Raw genomic sequence first — 25,833 nt, 5'->3', positions numbered from 1 at the left:
AGAGACGGAGAGAAAGACAGACAGGGAGAATGGTTTCCAAAAGCATTTGGTATGAGACAGGATGCACTAACATCTAATAGAAACAAGCAAATCTTAAGCTACAAGACACAACACTGAACATCTTAAAGAACAACATGCATGTTCAGTAACAGCTCTGTATGACTGCGAGACTTGGACATTAAAACAAAGACTGACACAGATAAGATGTTGACACTCGAAATGTATTGCAGCTGCTGCTGCTGTGACCACTCCAGGACTCCCCGCATTGCGAGCTCAGTCGAGGCTCTCACCGCGCTGTCCGCTCGCTGCCGTGCCGAGTGAGCGGACAGCCGCTATTGGTACCAGAGCAGCGCGCTGAGTCGGGGTCCGCATTGCCCCAATCATCCCTCACGACTCCTGGGTGCTGAGAGATCCAGCGGCTGAGGTACAGGATGTCTGAGCAGGCGCAGTTGGCCGGAGAATAATCATCTTATACTTCGTATAGTTTTATATATAGCAGCGTCTTATTCTTATATTTTATATAGATGTATATATAGCAGCGTTTTATTTTTATATTTTATATAGATTTATATATAGCAGTGCCTTATTCTTATATTTTATATAGATTTATATATAGCAGCGTCTTATTCTTATATTTAATGTAGATTTATGTATAGCAGCGTCTTATTATTATATTTTATATAGATTTACGTATAGCAGTGTCTTATTCTTATATTTTATATAGATTTATATATAGCAGTGCCTTATTTTCAATCTTGTACAGATTTATATATAGCAGTGCCTTATTCTTATATATATTTACATAGCTCTGCCTTATTCTTATATCGTATATAGATTAAAAAAATAGTAGAGCCTTTTTTAATATTTTACTTAAATTTACATATAGCAGAGCCTTATTGTTATATCTTTTTTGATTTATATATGCTAGTGCCTTATTCTTATATCCTATGTAGATTTGTTGCGAAACTTTATTTTCATACCTTCCATAGATGTATATATAGCAGCTCCTTAATTATTATATCTTAAGGACACTGATGATGCAGCAGCTCACTTGATACAGCTATCGTGCTGTGACGGTTCCACCTCAAGACGGAGACTTGTGTTGCCTCCGAAACGTCGTGATTTTTATTTTATTTTGATTTTACGATTATTAATTAAAAAATTTTACCTACGTGACTTTACCGAAAAAACCTAAGAATATCCTTGCAGTCACGAAAGCTTCAAATCTAGAGATGATGAAGGAGTCCACGTCTCTATTCCGAGTTGGTTTTGTTTGACCACCGCTACCGAGCAAGGATCCACATGGCCCTGACGTCTTAGTAGCGCAAGGCCCAAACGCCATGAGAAGCCACATGGCCCGAACATCACAGTAGGCCAAGGCCTAGACGCTATGAGAAACCACGTGGCCCTGATGTCACAAGAGACCAAGGCCCATACGCCATGAGAAGTCACGTGGCTCTGATGTCACAATCACACCAGACACAACATCACTGCTCTCGCCCACAGCGCTATCGCTGGTGATCGCCATCAGTGAACCGCCAGTTCACTGACACCGTGAGCAGTCCGTTCACTAACGCTCTGAACCCATCACCAGATACATTACATTACATTATATTTCGATATTTTGCTAGGTTATTTAATTTTAGTGTGTCTTTCTCCTGATTTTCAAGCTTCCGTTGCCGTGCCGCGTCGTCATCTTACTTGCAGCAGCATCACGTTGCCGTCCACTCATTGATATGCTAATTTTTCTCTGCCCCCTTCCTCTCTCCACCCCCGCCCCCCTCTCTATATTTAAGGCACCGTCATAGAAACGACCTCTCTCTTTGTGCCGATATGTGTCCTCTCTCTGTATGTCCTTGTAATGTCTGTCTGCTTGTATGTCTATCTATAGTTTTCTAGTTAGATTTTTGTTGCTATTTCTTTTATGCGTGATGATGATTGCTTGTGTTGCAATCGAAACGTCGTAATATGCTATTATTTAATTTATTATTTTATCTTTAGACGTGACTTAACCGAAAGAACCAAAGAATAAGAACCATTACCAGGTAACCAACGCTACTGGTGCGTGGACAACGAAGGGGAGTGAGTATGCTACAGTTCACCGTCTCGCTTCGAATGCGCTCTGTGTTTACAATTCAGGAGATTGGCCGTCAATTAAATCAATAGATTGATTTGTGAGCGGTCACGTGATTGACAGTCGTTCCTTAAATGATCATCAGGTGACAGGATGCGAAGCATGACGCGTCACGTGATCAGTGCGACGTCCCGCGTGTGGTGTCGTTATTAGCATCACGACAACGTGATGCTAATAACACACAAGCAGATGGAGACACACACAGAGTCACACAGAGAGACAACGCCTCTGTGTCGAGGCCTTAAATATAGAGGGGGGAGGGTGGGGCAGAGAGAGGGGGGGGGGGGATTGGGGTTGAGAACAATGAGAGATTTGTGTGGAATTCATGTGTGTCTCTGTGTGTGTCTCTATCTGCTTGTGTGTCTGTCTATGTGTCCCCGTATCTGTGTTTTGTCTCTCTCTCAAATTTAGCAATCTTTGGAAGAACGTAATCAACCAGGTAAGGTGTTGACTGTTGTGTTAACCTATTCTCTGTGCTGTATTGCATTATATTTCTAAGTTTACTACGTTTGTTTTCTCATTCATTCTTACCTGATGATGGTTGCTTGTGTTGCAATTGAAACGTCGCATTCTATCATTATTATTATTTCATTTATTTTCTTTCTACGTGACTTCACCGAAAGAACCAGCGAGTAAATCCTGCAGTCACGAAAGCAGTGGCGGCTCCTGCAAAATCTCTCAGGGGGGGCAAATGTCTGGATGATTGATAAGGATAAGGTCCACCCATGCAATGGATAAATTAACAGCTTAAGCATGTAAAGGCAACTTCACTTCTTTAATATTAATGAAAAATAAAGTGACTCTTACAATACATCTTGTTTGTTTCTATACTCACTATTAAAACAAACCACTCAAGTTTCTTTTATTAAAGATTCCACTAGGTGGCGACAAATTATATTGTTGGATGAAACGTGCTTACGTATGATGACGTAAGCACGTATGATGACGTAAGCACGTTAGGGCGAGCCTTCCCGGAAGCCATAGAGAATGCATTGCAGCGCCCCCGTTTGAAAAAAAACATCTTTGAATGTAAGTCTATGGGACCACTCGGGGCGATTCTCAGCTGGAGGGAAATCGCCCAAAAAGAGGCGGTACTCCACAGAACGTAGCATGACGCTGATTGGACTATATCCAGAGGCACAGTGACGGCTAGCGTGACTCTGTGGTTGAATGACATTGGTGGTGCATCGCCCAATCGCCCTAATGAAGAAACCGCCCCTGCACGAAAGCTTCAAAACTAGTTTAAAGAGCATTATAGCCTTACCTGATTTAGTTTTCGTCTATGGTTCTATCCGAGTCTCTGGATCTCTTTTGGTCTCTATGGTTCTCTATGACATATGGGTCTCTATTGGTCTCTTGGGCTTTAAATGGATTTGTACGAGTATGGGTTGCTATGGGTCTCTGTTGGTTTCTGTGGGTCTCCGTGGATGTCTATTGTTCTGTATATGGATCTCTTTGTGCCTCTTTGGGTCTCTGAGTTGTGAGTGTCTATCGGTCTCTGTGGGTGTAGTTTAGATAATGTCAACAACAACAACAACGGTGGTTGTGCAATGCTGCAGGTGAACGCGTTGCAGAGGTTTTCTGAGATGATGTCGTGGCACAGAGTTCCTCCTCTAATACCAAAGAAACTGCCGCGCCGGGAGATACAATTATAATGGAGCGGTGCCGACCTGTGGCTGTGCGAGTTCAGCGGTGGTGGTGCAGAAACCTTGGACAGCACCACGGAGCGCATGGACACGGAGCGCAGATGCACGTAGCTTGCTACACACGATGCGTAGTGACGCGTTGTAACGCGTGGTGACACGTGGTGATGCACGTAGCTTGTAGTGATGCGTAGTGAACGCAGGTCACGTGAGTCCGTGTGAGTCCACGTGAACGTCACCACTCCACGATGAGACCTCCTTTACCAGTGGCAAAATATAGTGATAGGCGTACAACTCAAATACAGCGCACTATCAGAGTATTGAGAGCTCGGGGTAAGCATTTACACTATGAGAACTCCTTTACCAGTGGCATCTTGTCCAACACCAATGGAGACTAGGCTCTAAGGAAAGCTGTATCGGGTGTGGACCAATCAACTTCAAGGACAGTGCATATCATTATCATCATCAGAGTTGTTTCTTTTTGTTAGCATTTTGACTGCTTGTGTTGTGGTTATTGCAAACATGATGCCTTGTATCAAGGTGTCAGTTTTTGTACCAGTTGAAAGGGTAAAAACCTGTCACCACTCTAGTTGAAGAGCATCCCGCATGGAGCGTTCGACCGTCTCAGCTCCCTCACCCACGCCTATTTCTTTGGCATCCCATGGGAGTGCGAGGGCAGGATACGAGCGTGGCACTGTGGTGTGGGAGCTATGCACCAGGCTGTGTGTGTGTAGTACGCGTGATGTGTGTAGCTATGTCAGTGTTGTGTTCATGGCACGTGGTGAGTGCGTGTGTATATTGCGTGTCTTTATGTATCTGTGTGTGTGTGTATCTGTGTATGTATCTTTGGCGGCCAATATAGGTGCTTCTACTCGTTAACAATTCTAGCCTCAAAAGTCTGTTAAGGCTGTACGGGGGGTCTTTGTCTTCGTGGCTGTGTGTGTGTCTGTGTGTGTATCTGTGTGTCTGTATATGTGTGTCTGTGTGTGTCTGTATCTGTGTGTCTGTCTGTATCTGTGTGTATATCTGTGTAGTCACGATTATCTGAACCGGTCCTGGGCCTCCTCTAGGTTGACTCTGCCTCAAATAAGTACCTGATGCGGTGTGTAAACATCACCACTGGGGAAACAAATGCTGTCGGGCGTGGTCCTCATGTGCCTTTCTGGCCTTCAAAGGTGCTCGCTAACAGCACTTGCCCCAACAGTTTGTTGCCCGAAATACGGGGATCTGTGTCTTTGTCTAATTTTTGTGTGTTCTCTGTAACATCCTAAGAGTTTACCTGTGTTGTGTTGCATTGAGATTATCTAGAGGAGAGGTTCTTAACATTTCACTGCAGCCTGCACCCCTTTGATTGTCAATGCTAATAAAATGTATACTGTGAATAAACACGGAGGGTTTGATGAAACAAAGTAAGTTGTACTTACATTGCCCCGTGCTTAATTTGTTTTTCGATGATTTACCTTATAAAAAGAATCTGCCCATGTCTCGCACCCCCAGGGTGTGCGTGCTGCACCCCAGACTAAGAAGAGCCACTGGGCTTAAAGTGTGGAGCTGCCTGTGCCGGTTACCAACAGCGTGGCCGTTATTGGTACCAGAGCACTTTGCGCTGTCTGGGTTCACGGTCCACCAACCCTCACCCACGATGCCCGAGTGCTGAGCGACCCAGCCACTCATGTAGAGGATGTCCGTGCACTGACAGTCCCAGGGGTGTGGAGCGGAATGATCTATAACTCTGCACATAAAGCACTCAGCCTGAATAGAACAACAACAACAACCTGCAGCTTCAGCTCCTCGCTTAGAACAACCCAATCTCTTGTCTCCTAGAACTGCATTTTCATCCTGCTACTGGTACTCACTGCCCCTGCCACCCAGCTATGAGCAGACCTACCCCTACCACTCACTACCCCAATCACTACCCATATCACTATCACTATCCCTATCACTACCCCGATGACTACCCCTATCACTATCACTACCCAATCACTACTCCTATCACTAACCCTATCATGACTGCTATCACGACCCCTCTCACTCCCCTTATCACTACCCCTATAACTAGCGCTACCCCGATGACTACCCCTATTACTACCCCAACGCCTACCACTACCCCTATCACTACACCAACTCCAATTACTACCCCTAGCACTAGCCAAACCCCTATCACTATCCTTACCACGATGACTATCACGACCCCTATCACTATTTCTACCGATATTTCTATCACTATCCCAACCCCAATCACTACCCCTATCACTACCCCTACCCATATCACTACTACAATCACTACCTCTATCTCCAACTCTATCACTCCCCTAATGCCTGTTACTACCCCATTCACCACCCCTAACTCAACCACTATCACTATCTCAACACCTATCACTACCCCTATCACGAATCCTATCACTACCCTAAACACTGTCACTAAGCGATTACTACCACAACGACAACCCCAACCCCTATTAGTACCCAACCTCTACGCAACGCAAAAGCGAAACGTCTCACAGCGCGGTTCACTTCTAGCCTGGGAGACCGCCCAATGGCAGTGTCGCTGTGCAGTGCAAGGTGACCCGGAACCTGCCTGCAACCTGTAACCAGGCTGATGACGATGATGCAGCTGATGATGTTACTGCAGAAGATGAAGACGATGCAGCTGATAGTGATGATGATGATGGTAAAGAAGCCCACGTCTCTAGTCCGAGTTGGTTGTGTTTGAGCATCACCACTACAGAGCGAGAAGCCACGTGGTCCTGACGTCACAGTAGACCAAGACCCAGACACCATGAGAAGTCACGTGGCCACAACAATCAACAACACACAAGTCACAACAACAACATCGCAATTCCTGCTGACATCAGATGCTAGAATCTTGTCATCATCACCATTACCATCACTTCTGTCGCCCACAGCGCTATCACTGATGATTGCCGTCAGTGAAGCACCGGTTCATTGACACCATGAACAGTCCGTTCACTAATGCACTAAACCCATCACCGGGTAACCAACGCTTCCACTGCGTAGAGAATGAAGGGGAGTGATTACGCGACACAACGAATGCAATTGGTGATTACGATCAGGGAGATTGGTCGTTGTTGAAATTAATCAATAGATTTATCTCCATGCGGTCTCGTGATTGACAGCCGTCCGTTAACGATCATTAGGCAATGGGATATGATGCTTCACGTGGTCAGTGCCAAGTGGCCCGTGTGGATGTCGTTATCAGGACCACGACAACGATCACGATTCTGTGACAGGTGCAAAAATTTAGAACGCATCCAAATCAGAGGCCACATTGGAACCTAACGGGGGCTGTACGGTGGCCAGGAGATGTTAACTACATCGCCTGGTATGCAGGAGTTTGTGGGTTCGATCTTGGACCCTGGTGATGCCTGCTGCTGTATATTTGGAGTTTGCCGTGTCTCCCTCTCTCTGCCAATGAGCCCTGCGCTGTCAGCCCCAATGCGGTGGAGTGGCTGAAGCAGAACGACCCCCGTAGCCCCCAGGGCTGCACGTGGCTACGAGGAGCCCCTTGCAGTCAGCGGCAGCCTTCGAGTCGGCTGTGAACCAGCGTGGCCCTTACTCATAGTGTAGTGTATAGTGTAGTGTGTAGTGTATAGTGTAGTGTGTAGTGTAGTTTATAAAGTAGTGTATAGTGTAGTGTGTTGTGTAGTGTATAGTGTAGTGTGTAGTGTAGTGTATAGTGTAGTGATTAGTGTAGTGTATAGTGTAGTGTATAGTGTAATATATAGTGGTGTATAATGTCGTGTATTGTGTAGTGTATAGTGTAGTGTGTAGTCTATTGTATAATATTGTGTATTATGTTATTTGAAGTGTAGTGTATAGTGTAGTGTACAATGTAGTGTATAATATAGAGTATTATGTAATCTGAAGTGTAGTGTATAGTGTATTGTATAGTGTAGTGTATAATAGAGAGTATTATGTAATGTGAAGTGTAGTGTATAGTGTAGTGTGTAGTGTAGTGTATAGCAGAGGTGTGGACTCGAGTCATGTGACTTGGACTCGAGTCAGACTCGAGTCATGAATTTGATGACTTCAGACTCGACTCGACAAAATGTACAAAGACTTGCAACTCGACTTGGACTTTAACATCAATGACTCGTGACTTCACTTGGACTTGCGCCTTTTGACTCGAGAAGACTTGCTACTTCCCATGAAAACTGGGGGAAAAAATGTTCACACGGCCGCGCCGCTCTCAGTTTATCTGCATCTGTGAAAAAAATGTGCACCACCTGTATGCATGCAGAGAGCACGCGCGCTGCCTGCACGACATCCAATCACTGTAGTCCCACGTTGTTTTGATTGGACAGCATCTAAGCAGGCACATTGCAAGACAACCAATGAAGCCCAACAAGCAACAACGCGCCAGTTGGCAAAATGATACCAAAGATAGTTTCGTTTGGCTATAAAAATTACGATGTAGTCGACAAAAAACGAGTTGCAATTTGCAAAACATGCGGGTCGAAGATTACAGACGGTGCTGCCACAACGTCTAACTTTGTTCGACACCTGAAGTTGCACAAAGAAAGGAAAGTTTTGAACGAATGCTAAGCACCTTATCGGATGTACCGTAACTTACTAGCTGCTGCATATTTACTGTATCAACGAGACAGTAAACGCACGTCTCCCTTGCTGGTTAATGCTTACAAAAATAGGGATTTTTGAACCCCGATTATATGAGGTACATGAGTGTAGCACACTCAGATGGAAAACCTCTTCAACATCATGTCAACGTCCGTTTTAAAGTATCATCTCTACCTTGCTGCTAGACGGATAAACACAAATGTATATCTCAGTCTCTCCAACACACATGAGACAAAAACAGGCCTTCCAGTTTTACTCTTTCAATCGTTCAGTTTCAGAGTGGCTGGTGTGCTGCCTCATTGAGGTCGTTTATGTAATTTTGGTTAATCACAACTAAGCTGAACTGTCGCTGAAGACATAAACTATCACAATTAAACAATGAATGAGGCAGCAGTAGACCTGCAATTGCTGTGTGATGCAGCAAGGCACCATGGAATCTGGTGTGCAGGAGAGAGTGAACTATAAAGCAGGGGTTCCCAAACTTTACCATGACAAGGCCCCCCATATACCAGTAGATTCCAGCCAAGGCCCCCCTGACATGGGCCGTGCCATACTCTTTTTTCTGTGCACCTCCTTTCACAACTCTATGGAGTTGGTGCATCCCTAAACCCATCCAAGTACAACAGGAAACATAGTAAGACATATACACTGTAAAGAGGAAAATGATGACACAGTCACAGAAGATCCACCATTAGCCTTCCCTTTTCATATCATGCCCAAACAGCAGGCAGCGCATGGACATAGCGTGCTACCGTAGTCTAGGTCTGTGAGGCAGCGCACCACTGGGATATATACAGTATATAATAAAATAATAACGATTATAGTAGTAATGTTCAGAGATGCAATAGATTATTATAGTGCAGTTCTTAACTAATGGGGATATTGTTTAGCTTATTTTTGGTTTAATTTGGTTTATTTTACTTATTTAATTTATTCAATTATTTTGTTTTGCTATACTTTTCATGCCAACTTGCCATGGCCCCCCTAGCACCCCCTCGCGGCACCCAGGGGTCCCCGTCCCCACTTTGAAAACCACTGCTATAAAGCATATGACTTCAGTTTCTTGAGGGAAAGGGCTTTCTTATGACTTTTGAAGCAGTGAAAATATTCTTAATATTGCATACACTGAAACTGAAATGTATCATCGTATACCGTAGTGTACAATAGACAATGAATATTAACACAACAACATTGATATGAGTAAAGAGTAGTTTCAAATACAACATGTGTGGCTATAAGGGATTTTCTGACATCTGTTTCATATTCTTTTCTGTTACAGGTATGAAGAATACCAGATGAACAAAAGCATCGTAGATGAACCACAACAGCCTTCAATCTCACAATTCCTGGACACTCGTGTAGGGCGTTACAGCATGAGCCACCCACAGCAGAAGGCCATCTCCAATGCGATACTGTCTGACTTGATTATTGATTGCAATTTTCCTCTATCTATTGTGGAAAATAAGAGCTTTCGTCACTTTCTGGCTGTGCTGGACAGCAAGTATACCCCAGTCTGTCGCCGAACGCTGACCACAAAAACAGAGAGCCTTGCTGAGGAGAGACGTTCAAAGTTAAAAACTCAATTGAGCAACACTGACCATGTTTCAGTCACTGTGGACATTTGGTCTGATCGAAAGATGAGGGGATTCCTTGGTGTCACTGTGCACTGGATGGAGAGAGATGCAGAGAGGGTACAGCTAAAGACAAATCTCTTGGCCTGCAACCGCTTCAAAGGCTCTCACACAGCGGAGCGCATCTGTGACCAATTTGAGGCAATATGTGATGAATACAACATCAAAGCTAAATTGGACTATATCATTAGTGACAATGCTGCTAACATGCGCAAGGCATTTACGGTCTGCTTCCCCAGCGAACAGGAGGAAGATGATGATGCTGGAGATAATCTTGATGATCCTGAGCTATGGCATGACTTAACCCTAGAAGACCAGCAAACCGTCGATGCTGCTATGGCAAAGAAACAGCGCCTGCAGTGTTTTGCACACACATTGCAGCTGGTGGTGGGAGACGGTTTGAAAGAAACAAAAGCGGCATGTCCTTCTCTCTCCAAGTTATCAAAACTTAGCTCCCTGCTCCACACAAGCACAACGTTTAAAGACATATTCGATGGTGAATTTGGGGAGCACAGAGGCATCCCTGCTGCAGTGAGCACGAGGTGGAATTCTACACTGCGGCAGGTGAAAGCAGTCCTTCATTGTGATCAGCAAAAGCTCTGCGCAGTTCTTGAGAAGGCCGGGCATAAAGAACTGTCATTCACACTACGAGAGTGGAATCTGCTGAAGGAGTTGGTGGACATCTTGAAACCGTTCGGAGAAGCAACTGATTTGACACAGGGGGAGAAAGTCATTACAATCAGTGCAGTTGTTCCATCCGTCTTGTCCCTCAATCACCATCTTGAGAAGCTGAAGCCTCAAGTTCGTTTCCTGAGCGGCCTGGTCAGAGGTCTGCAGGCATCCCTGGAAAAAAGATTTCTTGGGATCTTCATTAATGTGAAAATGGCCCAGTCTCAAGAAGGGATCACTGCCCCCTTTTCAGACACAGTCTACCTGAAAGCAGCTGCCTTGGATCCAGCCTTTTGTCTGCTGTGGATTGAGCCCCATGTGCTGGTCAACCGTGACATCAAGGCAGAGGTGGCACAACGAGTTAAAGGTTAATCTTATTGACTTGCAATGCAACTTAAATGCAACGTAAAATAATTTGATCTTAATCTGATCTAGGATCTAATGTGATATTAATCTGACTTTAACAATAATAACAATTTTCAGTCTTGCACAGTATCATCAACATCAGTAATGGTAATAAGAGCTCTTTTGTTTCTGCTGTTGTGACACGTTTTTTTAGAATTGATCCTGAAAGATGCTGCAGAGACGGAGCAACCTGTGCCTGTGCCGGTGCCTGCTGAAGAAGAACTAGAGGACATGGAAGGAGAAGGGCTGTTTGCTGCATACCATAAGAGGCAGAAAAGGGATGTTGGGACCCCACCAGCAGTACAGCTAAGTCACTACATTGACATGGCAGAAGGACAGAATGCCCTTTTGTTCTGGGCACTGAACAGTAAGACTCTTCCTTCACTCTTTCAAGTAGCCATCCGAGTCTTGGCAGTGCCTGCTTCTAGTGCTCCAGTGGAGCGAGTTTTCAGCCATGGTGGCATCATTCTGCGTCCCCATCGTGCACAAATGACTGACAGACTGTTGGCCAATTTGATCTTTTGCAAATGCAATGCAGTGTAGGGGCCTCCCTCCACCTGTCCACAGCACGCATGCGCACACACACTCACTCTCTGCTCATCACCTGTCCACACAGCTCTCTCTCTCTCATACACACCAGTCTCTATGGAGGCATTCCAATTATATTATCAGGTTGGTCCAGTTTTTCAGAAGTGATCATTTTGAAGAGTGAGGATTTTATTGATGACATGTTTAAAAAAGTTTAGGCTAAAAGAACCCATGTCTATTTGAAAGTTAAACTGTTTTGCAATATGAGGTCAATGCAATACAGGACTGAAGCTGATGTGCATTGTTCTAGTGCAATATGCTGTTGGAATAAGAGCATTTTTTGTGAAAATTAAATTTTATGTTTTTTACTGTGTTTAATTAATGTCATTGTATAAAAAGAGGTTTAAATCAATACAAATCTTACAGACATACATGATATGTATAAATTTTATTTCTGTGGTAAGAGGACTTGAAATGACTCGAAACTAAAATGATAGGACTTTGGACTCGACTTGAGACTTGCAGGCTTTGACTTCTGACTCGACTTGGGACTTGCCTCATCTTTGACTCGACTTGACTCGGGACTCGAGAGCAAAGACTTGAGACTTACTTGTGACTTGCATAACAATGACTTTGTCCCACCTCTGGACTGTATAGTGTAGTTTATTGTATAATATAATCTATTGTGTTATTTGTAGTGTAGTGTATAGTGTAGTGTACAATGTAGTGTATAATAGAGTGTATTATGTAATCTGAAGTATAGTGTATAGTGTAGTGTATAGTGTAGTGTGTAGTCTATTGTATAATATAGTGTATGTTATTTGCAGTGTAGTGTATAGTGTAGTGTACAGTGTAGTGAATGGTATTGTAGTTTGTAGTCGTGTTTAGTAGTTTATAGCGCAGTGCAGGGGTCCCCCAACCCCCGGGCCACGGACGGGCAGCGGTCCGTTATTTTTTTATTACTTCCCTTCTACGTGACTTTACCGAAAGAACCAAGAAGATAAATCCCTGCAGTCACGAAAGTTTACTACGTTTGTTTTCTCATTCATTCTTGCCTGATGATGGTTGCTTGTGTTGCAATCGAAACGGCGAATTTTATTATTATTTAATTTATTTTCTTTCTACGTGACTTCACCGAAAGAACCAACGAGTAATTCCGGCAGTCACGAAAGCTTCAAATCTAGTTTTAAGAGCTATATAGCCTTACCTGATTTAGTTTTCGTCTATGGTTCTATCTGAGTCTCTGGATCTCTTTTGGTCTCTATGGTTCTCTATGACATATGGGTCTCTATTGGTCTCTTGGGCTTTAAATGGATTTGTACGAATATGGGTTGCTATGGGTCTCTGTGGGTCTCCGGGGATGTCTATTGTTCTGTATATGGATCTCTTTGTGCCTCTTTGGGTCTGTATGAGTTGTGAGTGTCTATCGGTCTCTGTGGATGTAGTTTAGATAACGTCAACAACAACAACAACAATGGTGGTGGTACAATGCTGCAGGTGAACGCGTTGCAGAGGTGTTTTTTGAGATGATGTCGTGGCACAGAGCTCCTCCTCTAATACCAAAAAAACTGCCGCGCCGGGAGATACAATTATAATGGGGCAGCGCCGACCTGTGGCTGTGCGAGTTCAGTGGTGGTGGTGGCGATGGTGCAGAAACCCTGGACCGCACCACGAAGAGCATGGGCACGGAGCGCAGATGCACGTAGCTTGCTACACATGATGCGTAGTGACGCGTTGTGACGCATTGTGACGCGTGGTGACACGTTGTGATGCGTGGTGACACGTGGCGATGCACGTGGCTCACGATTTACGACGTGTAGTGACGCGTAGTGAACGCAGGTCACGTGAGTCCGCGTGAGTCCACGTGAGCGTCACCACTCCAGTTGAAGAGCATCCCGCATGGAGCGTTCGACCGTCTCAGCTCCCTCACCCTCGCCTATTTAGGTGGCAGCCCATGGGAGTGCGAGGGCAGGGGACGACCGTGGCACTGCGGTGTGGGAGCTATGCACCAGGCTGTGTGTGTGTAGTACGCGTGCTGTGTGTAGCTACGTTGGTGTTGTGTGCATGGCATCGTGGTGTGTGCGTGCGTATGTTGCGTGTCTTTATGTATCTGTGTGTGTGTGTATGTATCTGTGTGTGTATCTGTGTATGTATCTTTGGCGGCCTCTATAGGTGCTTCTACTCGTTAACAGTTCTTGCCACAACAGTCTGTTGACGCTGTACGGGGGGTCTTTGTCTTCGTGTCTGTGTTTGTATCTGTGTGTGTGTATCTGTGTGTATATCTGTGTAGTCACGATTATCTGAACCGGTCCTGGGCCTCCTCTAGGTTGACTCTGCCTCAAATAAGTACCTGATGCGGTGTGTAAACATCGCCACTGGTCCTCATGTGCCTCTCTGGCCTTCAAAGGTGCTCGCTAACAGCACTTGCCCCAACAGTCTGTTGAACGAAATAAGGATATCTGTGTCTTTGTCTAATTTTTGTGTGTTCTCTGTAACATCCTAAAAGTTTACCAGTGTTGTGTTGCATTGAGATTATCTAGAGGAGAGGTTCTTAACATTTCACTGCAGCCTGCACCCCTTTGGTTGTCAATCCTAATAAAATGTATACTGTGAATAAACACGGAGGGTTTGATGAAACAAAGTAAGTTGTATTAACATTGCCCCGTGCTTAATTTATTTTTCGATTATTTACCTTCTAAAAATAATCTGCCCATGTCTCGCATCCCCAGGGTGTGCGTGCTGCACCCCAGACTAAGAAGAGCCACTGGACTTAGAGTGTGGAGCTGCCTGTGCCGGTTACCAACAGCGTGGCCGTTATTGGTACCAGAGCACTTTGCGCTGTCTGGGTTCACGGTCCACGATGACCCAACCCAATGCTCCCGCACGATACCCGAGTGCTGAACGACCCAGCCACTCAAGTAGAGGATGTCCGTGCATTGACAGTCCCAGGGGTGTGGAGCCGAATGATCTATAACTCTGCACATAAAGCACTCAGCCTGACTAGAACAACAACAACAACCTGCGCTTCCGCTCCTCCATTAGAACAACGCCCACCTCTTGTCTCCTTGACCTGCATCTTCATCTTCCTACTGGTACTCACTGCCCCTGCAAACCAGCTATCAGCAGGGCTACCCCAACCACTATCACTACCCATACCACTATCACTACCCCAACCACTATCACTACCACTACCCCTATCACTATCACTACCCCTACCACTACCCCTATCACTACCACTACCCCTATCACTATCACTATCCCAACTCCTATCACTAGCACAACCCTTATCACTACCTCTACCCCTATCACTACCCCTATTACTACCCCTACCACTACCGCTACAACTACCCTTATCACTACCACTACCCCTATCACTAACCCGATCACTACCCATACCACTATCACTACCACTATCACTACCACTACCCCTATCGATATCACTACCCCTATCACTATCCCTACCCCTATCACTACCCCTACCACTACCCCTGTCACTATCTCTACCACTACCCCTATCAATATCACTACCCCTATCACTATCACTACACCTACCACTATCCCTACCCCTACCACTACCCCTATCACTACCCCTACCACTACCCCTATCACTACCCCTACCACTACCACTACCCCTATCAATATCACTACCCCTATCACTATCCCTACCCCTATCACTACCCCTACCACTACCCCTATCACTATCACTACCACTACCCCTATCACTATCACTACCCCTATCACTACCCCTATCACTACCCCTACCACTACCCCTATCACTATCACTACCACTACCCCTATCAATATCACTACCCCTATCACTATCACTACCCCTACCACTATCACTACCACTACCCCTATCAATATCACTACCCCTATCACTATCTCAACTCCTATCACTAGCACAACCCTTATCACTACCCCTACCCCTATCACTACCCCTACCACTACCCCTATCACTACCCCTACCACTACCCCTACCACTATCACTACCACTACCCCTATCAATATCACTACCCCTATCACTATCCCTACCCCTATCACTACCCCTACCACTACCCCTATCACTACCCCTACCACTACCCCTATCACTATCACTACCCCTACCACTACCCCTATCACTACCACTACCCCTATCAATATCACTACACCTATCACTATCACTACCCCTACCACTATCACTACCACTACCCCTATCTCAACTCCTATCACTAGCACAACCCTTATCACTACCCCTACCCCTATCACTACCCCTATTACTACCCCTATCACTATCACTACCCCTATCACTACCCGATCTCCTATCACTACCCCGAACGCCATTTCTACCCCTATCACGATAACTACCCAAATCACTACACCATTCCCTATCACTAGACCTACCCCTATGACTACCCTTCCTCTTATCACTACACCTTCCCCTATAACTACTCCTACTCCTATCACGACACCTACCCCTATCCCTACCTCAACCCCCATTACTACACCTGACACTATCAATCACTACACCTAACACTATCACTACCGTATCACTACACCTAACACTATCACTACCCGTATAACTGCACCTATCACTACCCCTATCACTACACCTATCACTATCACTACCACTACTATCACGACACCAACCCCCATCACTACGTAGTGATTCAGTCACAACCGAAGAAATCACCCGACATCATGGACACGGCGTGCTTGACACGTCAGAAGGTAGAGCACGCCTTCTGATTAGTGCTTAACGGTGGCCTGAAAGGTGATTGGTTTGAGGCAGGGACATTGACGGGTTTGGAGGTGGAAATACAAAACGGGAGAGCGCGATTTAAACGGAGGATGATTGCCAGGGTGGGACGGTTGTGGATCCGTTCGACAAAGTGGGAAGGTGATTGGCTGGAGTGGAAAGCGGAAGTTCAAGGAAGCTTCGGGAAAGAGAGCTCGAGGGAGGAAGCGAGAGAAAGAGAGAGATCAGGACACGTGGAGTGAATCATTGAAGACACCGCGTGTGTGTCTCGTGCTGGAAGCAGTAAAGACTCCTGTTAGGGAAGGCTGCTGTGTCAGGTGTCACTGCACTACTATCGCATCGATTTAGAATGCGCAGGCTGAGGATTATTTGGTGGATGAACAGGCAGGGTTTAGGTTCACAGCGGAGAAAGCAAAGAGATAGAATAGGCGGGTTTATTACCGCGTCGCAGTTTTTCAGAAAGCATTCGATATCGGCTGAGGAAGATATGCAGCAGTAGGTATGAGACAGGAAGATCCACTATCAGAGACGGAGAGAGAGAGACAGGGAGACAACGAGAGAGCGACATAGATATCCAGAAGGCATTCGATACGAAAAAGCAAGATATTCAACGTGAGCTACATTAAAATCACAGGGAGTAGGGAAAAGACCGATAGAGCAGATTGTGCACGAGTCTAGGTGGAAGTCAGCAGTAGAGATTGGACAGGAAATAGGAGAATGGTTCCCAACAGCAGTAGGTATGAAAACAACTTGGTCACGTACTTTGTGAACAGAGTGACGGATTCCATTCAGGCCATCGCCACGCAGGAATCTCTGTGTTGAAGGGGAAAGAGAAAATTCACCTGAGATTCGCGGATGACGTAGACGTGATGGTAAGAAAGCTGCGTAGCACTGCAGGAAAGTGTTCATAGCGCTGACTAAGCCAGGAGATGATGCAGGGGCTGAGGATTGATGCGGGGTAAAGAGATAAAAACTGAGACGATGGTGGTCGTGAAGGGAGGACGTTGAGAGAGAAGTAACACTAATAGAGTGGCGAGATTGTGAACGTGAAGGGAATTTGTGCGCTTGGGAAGCCTCCTGGCGTGGGACAACGACTGCACGGGAGACGTGAAGAGCGAGAATCGCTGAAGGCTAAACGAGTCAGTGGCAGGATTCATTAACATCTGGCAGAAGTGAAGTACCGGTGAAGACGCTGGACAACCAGGTTGAGGCACACGTGTCTTTATTACAGCTTGTCGGTACAGGACAGCACTAGAGGGGGTAGCGGCCCCCTCACCCGGATAACTGGGGATACACCCTAGCTAATCCTGACCTATCCCCAAGTCCTCCACTAACGGGCTAGGGGAGGCTAACTGGCCCGACACTGGTGAGTCGGGCTACGGTCTCCGGAGTCCCAGGGTCTAACCCTAGTTCACGGAACCACGCCTCTGGCTCGATCCTCTGCAGCCCTTACAAGGGCGGCGTCGAGGGGAGTCCAGGGCTCTAACTAGAAGATCTTCCTTCTTCCTCCTTCGTTCCCAGACTCAGCCCCGAGCTCTCTCTGTCCTCCCCCTTTATACCCCCCACCAGGATCACAACCCCCCAGGCTGCCTGACGCGGACGTCGTTGCGGGCACCCCCCCCCCCCGTGTACTCCCGTAACTCCGCCCACTGTGTTTGTTACCCGTTGGATCGTATGCACCTACAGCCCTCCCGTAACAGCCCTACATCACCCCCCCCATTACAGCTCGCAGCCGTCCCGGCTGCAACAATTCCAAATAAAGGAACATTTACCCCTCGACCCCGTGTGTGCCTCATTTTTTCAACAAAATGCAAATTGAAGAACAACAACAAGAACAACAACCACACCCCCGAAGGGAATGTCCGACGCACCCCCCCCCCCCCGCATAAATACGAAATCCGTAAAAGCACGTATATACAACTAGCCAGGAACTCCCCCCAGCACACACAGCACACCCACGACACACAACGCACCCACAACACACACACCGCGCCCACACAACACAACACACACAGTGTGCAAGGAGCACACCACCGACGCAGCATACAGTAACCATGACACGTGAAGGAAAATAAAAATAAAAAAACATTTTCTCTTCCTTCTGTATATTATAAGAGTCTGCGCATTTTAGCGCGCGTCCTTGCCGCAGGCCCGTCACACGGGGCAACCCCGGACGGCGGACCATCCGGTGGCGGCTGTCCCATTCGAGGTGAGGTCGCGATTGAAGTCGCGCGACTGTCGGCATCACACGTGTGGGTTCTAGGGCGTGAGCCCGTCATTCCCGGTGCACCTGTGGGTGGGACAGCCGGCAACACATCAGGCGAGAGCAGCGACGGACCCTCCGAGTCGGTCGACCCCCCACATGCTTGGCCTCGCGTGTGTGGAGTGGGCCCCCGCACCGCAACAAACGGTTTCAGCCTAGAGGGGTGTACAAACCACCGGCGCCTCCCCCATTGGATTCGAACGCACTGAGGCCTCAAAACCTCAACAACCTTGACGGGGCCCCGCCACGGGCGCACGAGTTTAGAGGAGGTCGCGAGTGGTACCTGGGGACAGTGCAGCCATGCCCTGTCCCCCGGCTTCCACTGCAGCACGTGCGCGCGAGCCAGTCTGAGGCGCTCGTTCGCCTTCTGACGCCTGTCAGAATTTAGCCTCGCCGCATCCCGCGCCTCAGTCAGTTTGTCAAGGTTAAATTTAACGTGCTCGTCCAATTTAGTTTTTCCCAGCGGCGCGGGGATCTGCAGCTGTGCCCGAACAGGTGGGTCGGGTTCGCGGCCATACATAAGAAAGAAAGGTGAAAACCCCGTCGCAGCATGGGGAGCCAATCTGTATGCCGCTAGAACCCCTTGAATTTGTAAGTCCCAATCAGCCTGTGAGTCCGAAACTTGCTGCGACAACATAGACGTGATGGTGCGATGCAGACGCTCGACCATCCCGTCCGTTTGCGGGTGATAGGGAGAGGTTCGAATTTTTTTCGTTCCTAGGAGATCACAGACTTGTTTTAGGAGTTTCCCGGAAAAATGTCTACCCTGGTCGGTCAACAACCGCTCCGGGGCACCTTTGTCCATGACATAACCTTGGACAAAGGCGTCGACGATGGCTGCTGCCGACTGATTCGCCAGGGGCCAGGCCATAGGCCAGCGCGTAAAATATTCGACCCCAGTAAGCAAATATTTATTTCCCCTGGGGGTGGCGGGGAATGGCCCCAGAATGTCCAGTGCGACCAGTTCATTTAATCTGGAGACCTGGATGGACTGCAAGGGCGGGTTCGACTCCCGTGCCGGTGGTTTGCGCTGCGCACACCGAGGGCATGCCGCCAACAGATCAGCGACATCCCTTGTCATGCCCGGCCAAAGAAAATTCAGCTGGAGCAAGGGGAGTGTTTTCTCGGTACCTAGGTGGAGGAGGCGCTCATGAGCAGCCCACACCACCTTACCCCGTAGGCCAGAAGGGACCACCAGCCGGTGACGCTGGGATTTCCCGTCCCAATGCATAAGCAAGCCCGCATGGGTTTCCCATGCGTCGGCATGACCCGTCACACGCCCCCTCTCCCCGGCGCGACGACGCAACGCGAGGAGGGAGGCATCCTCCAACTGGAGGCGCCCCCATTCATCAACGGGCAATCCAAGCAGGGAATCTCTCCCCTGTTCGGCGATATCAATGGGGACTACCGTTTCATCGTCGGCGGCCGCCGCCAGGACCGGAACCATCATGTCCCCTACTGGCTTGCAACGCCCCGACCCCAGGAGGCATGCGCATTCGGAGGCGGTTGGCATCCGTGACAGAGCGTCAGCGTTGGTGTGGCGAACGCTCTTACGATAAGTGGTTTCAAAACTGAAATCCTGGAGGACCTCCAACCATCGGGACAATTGTCCCGATGGCTGTTGAACCTTCAGGGCGTACTGCAGTGCCGCATGATCTGTGCGGACGGTGAAATGCCGACCGTACAGATATGGGCGATACTGTTGGATGAAATAGACAATTGCCAACAGTTCCCTATGGGTGACACAATATCTTTGCTCCGTTGGAGACAACACCCGACTGCCGTACGCGACCACCCGTTCCACGCCGTCAACCACCTGGGAAAGCACGCCTCCAATACCCGTGTTGCTCGCGTCGGTGTCGAGCAAAAACGGCCTCGAAAAATCTGGGTAAATCAAGGGAGGAGCCTTCACCAGCGCGTCCCGAAGGGAGCAGAAAGCAGCTTCCTCATCCTGACCCCAGTGGAACCGGACCCCTTTAGATGTTAACGCGTGTAGGGGTTTTGCAATCGTTGCAAAATTAGCGACGAAGCGTCGGTAATATGATGCGAAGCCAATAAAACTCCTGACCTCTCCCACCGTGGTGGGAGTCGGCCAGGAGCTGACACACTGCGTTTTGGCGGGATCGGTAGCAATACCCGAGCGCCCTACGATGTGCCCCAAATAACGCACCGACTCGCGTAACAAATGGCATTTCTGGGGCTTAAATTTCAAATTAGCAGCCCGCATCTTTAGGAAAACCGCCCGCAACCTCTGGAGATGTTCGTCAAAAGTTTTACCAAAAACAATAACGTCATCCAAATAAATCAGGCACGACTCCCATTGCAACCCAGTCAAAACCAATTCCATCAATCGCTGGAAAGTTGCCGGCGCTGAGTGTAAGCCCATCGGCAACCGGTTGAATTGGAACAGGCCGTGCGGTGTACGGAAAGCAGTTTTAGGCTTAGAATCATCGTCCAGAGGAAGCTGCCAGAATCCCGAAAGTAAATCTAGTGTGGAGAAGAATCGCGCTCCCGCCAAAGCGTCCAGCGATTCGTCCATCCGTGGGAGCGGGTATGCGTCGGCAACCGAAATTTTATTAAGGCGCCGAAAATCCACGCAAAACCGCAACGAGCCGTCCTGCTTTTTAACCAGGACGATCGGCACTCCCCACGGGCTGGTGGAGGGAGAAATGATGTCGGCGGCTAACATGTCATCAACAGCCGATTTGACATGGTCCTTTTCGGCGGGACTTAACCGAAACGGATTTTGGCGAATTGGCACGCTGTCACCCGTGTCAATATGGTGACGCAGCAGGTGAGTGCAACCCAAATCATATTTATCTCGACTGAAAACGTCGGAAAATTCCCTCAGTAGCCTTCTAAGCTGTTGGCGCTCTGAATTTGTCAGGTCCGTCGATTCCGCACAAAGCGCGTCGAGCCACCCTTCATCGCTGTCCGAATGTGGGAGCATCCGGGAAGCAGAGCCAACGTGGTTCGCGACAGGTACCTCGCAGGGCACCGGCGTCGCATGAGCGAGCACCGTCCCTTGAGGAACCACCACCGTCTGCGATCCCACATTGAGGACCGTGATGAAAGGGTCCCCGTCCCCTCTTACAACGGTCTGGGCCGGAATCAAATGAGGTCCATTAACCCCGGCCCTAGACGGTCCCAGCAAAACACCCTGATCCCCTATGCCCTTAGCGAAGGGCTTACGAAGTTTCAGAGGCACTAGCATTTGAGCTCCCGGCGGCACACGAACAGTCTTAACAACGAACGCCGGTACCGTCGCGAACGCCGTCCGAGCCACCGCAGGGGATGGCAGGAACGCCATGCGCCGCCCCGACGGAAGCTCAATGCATCCTTGGTCGATCAAAATACGAATGGGCATTTTGCCTAAGAAATCCGTCCCCAGCAGGCACGGAACCGCCAGCGAGGAGGAAACGAAAATCGGCCCCGACAATTTGATGTCCCCAATAGAAATTTGCGCTCGAATCTGTCCTATGATGCCGAGAGAGCCACCGTTAGCGGCATAGAATGGGACGTTAACCGGCAGTAAAGGCCGGCTTTGTACGGGCAGAATATTGTAAATTAATTCCGAAATGATTGTCGCCGATGCCCCCATATCGACCAAGATGCGTACTTCTACCCCGTCAATGTATCCGACCACGGCCGACGACCCTGACGACGCGGCTACCACGCGATGGGCCAACACGGACCACTGTTTGGGCTCGATTTGAGTCCCCGCAGTGATCCGCGTTGGCCCCTCGCAACGCGACATCGGCCCCCCGTTTGTTGTGGTGCGAGAGTGTGCAACGGGTGGGTGCTTTGGCCAAACATGTGTGGTGCCGCGACTCGCCGGATCATGTTGCTGGAGCTTGGGAGGAGGAGGGCCGGCGTCCCGTCGAGGCGTCGTCCCGCGCTGTCGAGGAGAGCGGCACCCCGAGGCGACGTGGCCCCGGACGCCGCAGTTGAAACACCGCGGGAGCCCCGGTGGAGACGATGGGCGGTTGAAACGGCTTGACCCGTCCCGGGCCGACCGTACTTCTTGCGCCTGTTGCCGTCGATGGTCGACGGCGAAGAGCTCCTCCGTCGGAAGGGTGGCTGCAGCCACCGCACGCCCTGCCGATGCCCTGCTGGCTTTCCGCCGCAGGGACAGAAGGTTGGCGTGAAGGAGGCGCGCCGCCTGAAGAGAGGTCATCTCGGCGTCCTCCTGTGCGACGACAGCGATGTCCAGGTCGTCTGCCAGGAGGAGTATTTTCTCCGTGACCATCGCGTCCACGCCGTCGTCGTCCATACGGGGAAAAGCCGTCTTAGCCAGCGCTAGGAGGCTCGTCCTGTATGCCAGGGGCGACTCCTTCTCACCCCGCTTGCGCTCGTAGAACTGCTCTCTGCATTCTGCTGAAGGTCCATAGACCCCGGCCAGCAGTTGTAGCGCCTTCGGCAGAGTAGACCGCTTCTCTTTCGGCGCCGATGTGAGGGCGGCGAGCGCGTCTGCGTCGAGGAGCGCCGGCAGCGCGCAGAGGGCTTCATCGTCGGACCACCTTGCCATTTCTTGGTGGGCGATGAAGCGTCGCTGGAAGCCGCCCCAGTCGCCCTCTGCACCAACAAATTCTTTCAGCGGAGGCAGCCGTTGTTGCAGCGCAGCGTTCGCCTTGGAAGTCTGCAGGCTGTTATCCCCGGGACTCGGCTGTGCGTCGGCGCGAATGGCAGATGGAATCGCCTGTCGCGGATGTGATGACGCTCCCTCCGCTGGTGATGATGCAGCTGTCCCAGCGAGAGCGGTGTCGGACCCAAGGTTGAGCCCGGCCACGCCCTCTGTAGCTGCCGTAACGATGGCGGGAAATTCAAAGTTGGAGTCTTCAGAAATGGCGGGAAGGTGCTCAGGTTGACGACTCCCCTCGCCCCGTGGTGGACCACCAGCCCCCAGCCGCGTGATGTTTTCCAGCGTGGCGGCAGCGGCGTACAGTAGTTCCGCCAGTCTCTCGTGAGCCAGCCGTAGCGCGTCTGGCTGCGGCCCCTCTTCATGCCGATGCCCCGGTAGGAACGCGTCGGCCCCGGGCTGCGCCATGTCTTGGTGAGCCGTCTCGGGCTCAACGACTTCCGCAGTGTCCTCCTCCGGTACTCTGGCTCGAGCTGTCTGGCGTGTTTCCATGTCCGTAGTTCTTCTGACACCAGATGAAGTACCGGTGAAGACGCTGGACAACCAGGTTGAGGCACACGTGTCTTTATTACAGCTTGTCGGTACAGGACAGCACTAGAGGGGGTAGCGGCCCCCTCACCCGGATAACTGGGGATACACCCTAGCTAATCCTGACCTATCCCCAAGTCCTCCACTAACGGGCTAGGGGAGGTTAACTGGCCCGACACTGGTGAGTCGGGCTACGGTCTCCGGAGTCCCAGGGTCTAACCCTAGTTCACGGAACCACGCCTCTGGCTCGATCCTCTGCAGCCCTTACAAGGGCGGCGTCGAGGGGAGTCCAGGGCTCTAACTAGAAGATCTTCCTTCTTCCTCCTTCGTTCCCAGACTCAGCCCCGAGCTCTCTCTGTCCTCCCCCTTTATACCCCCCACCAGGATCACAACCCCCCAGGCTGCCTGACGCGGACGTCGTTGCGGGCACCCCCCCCCCGTGTACTCCCGTAACTCCGCCCACTGTGTTTGTTACCCGTTGGATCGTATGCACCTACAGCCCTCCCGTAACAGCCCTACAGAAGCAAGAAAATCTTTAAGCGACAAGACACAACACTGAACATGTTAAAGAACAGCATGCATTTCGATTTAAAGCTTTCGTGACGGCAGGGATACATCTTCTTGGTTCTTTCTGTAAAGTCACGTAGAAGGAAAGTAATAAAATAATAAAAATAAAACAATAAAATAATTCTCACGACGTTTCGGCCACAACGCAAGCAGCCGTCCTCGGGTAAAAACCAGGTCTGTCGAGGACGGCTGCTTGCGTTGTGGCCGAAACGTCGTGAGAATTATTTTATTATGTTTTTTTATTATTTTATTACTTCCCTTCTACGTGACTTTACCGAAAGAACCAAGAACAGCATGCATGTTCAGTAGCAGCTCTGCATGCCTTGCGAGACTTGGACATTAAAACAAAGACTGACAAAGATAAGCTATTGACACTCGAAATGTATTGCAGCTGCTGCTGCTGTGACCACTCCAGGACTCCCCGCACTGCGAGCTCAGTCGAGGCTCTCACCGCGCTGTCCGCTCGCTGCCGTGCCGAGTGAGCGGACAGCCGCTATTGGTACCAGAGCAGCGCGCTGAGTCGGGGACCACTCTGGTCCAATTATCATCTGCCGTCCTCGGAACTCCTGGGTGCTGAGAGATCCAGCGGCTGAGATACAGGATGTCTGAACAGGCGCAGTTGGCAAGATAATGATAATAATCGTATTATCTTGTATAGATGTATATATTGCAGCACGTTATTAATATATTCTATACAGATTTATATATAGCGGCGCCTCGTTTTATACTATATATAGATTTATAAATAGCAGTGTCTTATTCTTATACCATACTTATTTCCCTTTTAAAATGCAAATCAATTCATAACATTTTTGACATGCGTTTTTCTGGATTTTGTTGTTGTTATTCTGTCTCTCACTGTTCAAATAAACCTACCATTAAAATTATAGACTGTTCATTTCTTTGTCAGTGGGCAAACGTACAAAATCAGCAGGCGATCAAATACTTTTTTTCCCTTACTGTATATAGATTTACATATACAATCTCCTTATTCTCATATTTTAAATGTATTATATAAAACAGCACCTTTTCTTATTTCTTAAGGTTCTTATTTGACCACTCTTACCGACCACGAATCCATGTGGCCATGGCGTGACAGTAGACCAATGACCAGACGCCATGAGAATCCATGTGGCCCCGATAGCCGACATAAATTGGTAGAATCTTGTTTCCATCACCACAACCACCACTGCTGTCGCTCACCGCGCTATTGCTGATGATTGCCATCAGTGACCCGCCAGTTCAATGACACCATGAACAGTCCGTTCACTAACGCAATGAACCCATCACAGGGTAACCAATGTTACCGTTGCATGGATAACTTAAGGAGAGTGATTACGCTACAGTTCACCATCTTCGCTACAAATGCAATGGGTGATTACAATCAAGGAGATTGTTCGTCGATTAAATCAATAGATAGATCAATCCAACACGTAGGCTTTTGCGACCCATATTATTCAGAATACAGGTTTTTGGGTTAGATCGTGTAAAT

The 25,833-nt window shown here is 48.7% G+C and overlaps 1 long non-coding RNA gene across 1 annotated transcript; it reads left to right on the top strand.

The window, feature by feature from the left end:
• Window positions 1–409: 409 nt before the first annotated feature.
• LOC144953378 (uncharacterized) lies at window positions 410–11,928 on the top strand. Its single transcript, XR_013640801.1, has 3 exons — window positions 410–424; window positions 9,656–11,043; window positions 11,236–11,928. It is a non-coding gene; the product is annotated as an uncharacterized LOC144953378 (long non-coding RNA).
• Window positions 11,929–25,833: the final 13,905 nt, after the last annotated feature.

Source organism: Lampetra fluviatilis, chromosome 75, assembly GCF_964198595.1.
Source record: "Lampetra fluviatilis chromosome 75, kcLamFluv1.1, whole genome shotgun sequence".
NCBI lineage: Eukaryota > Metazoa > Chordata > Hyperoartia > Petromyzontiformes > Petromyzontidae > Lampetra > Lampetra fluviatilis.
Note: the sequence above shows the minus strand (reverse complement) of the source record. Positions and strands in the feature narration are given on the sequence as shown.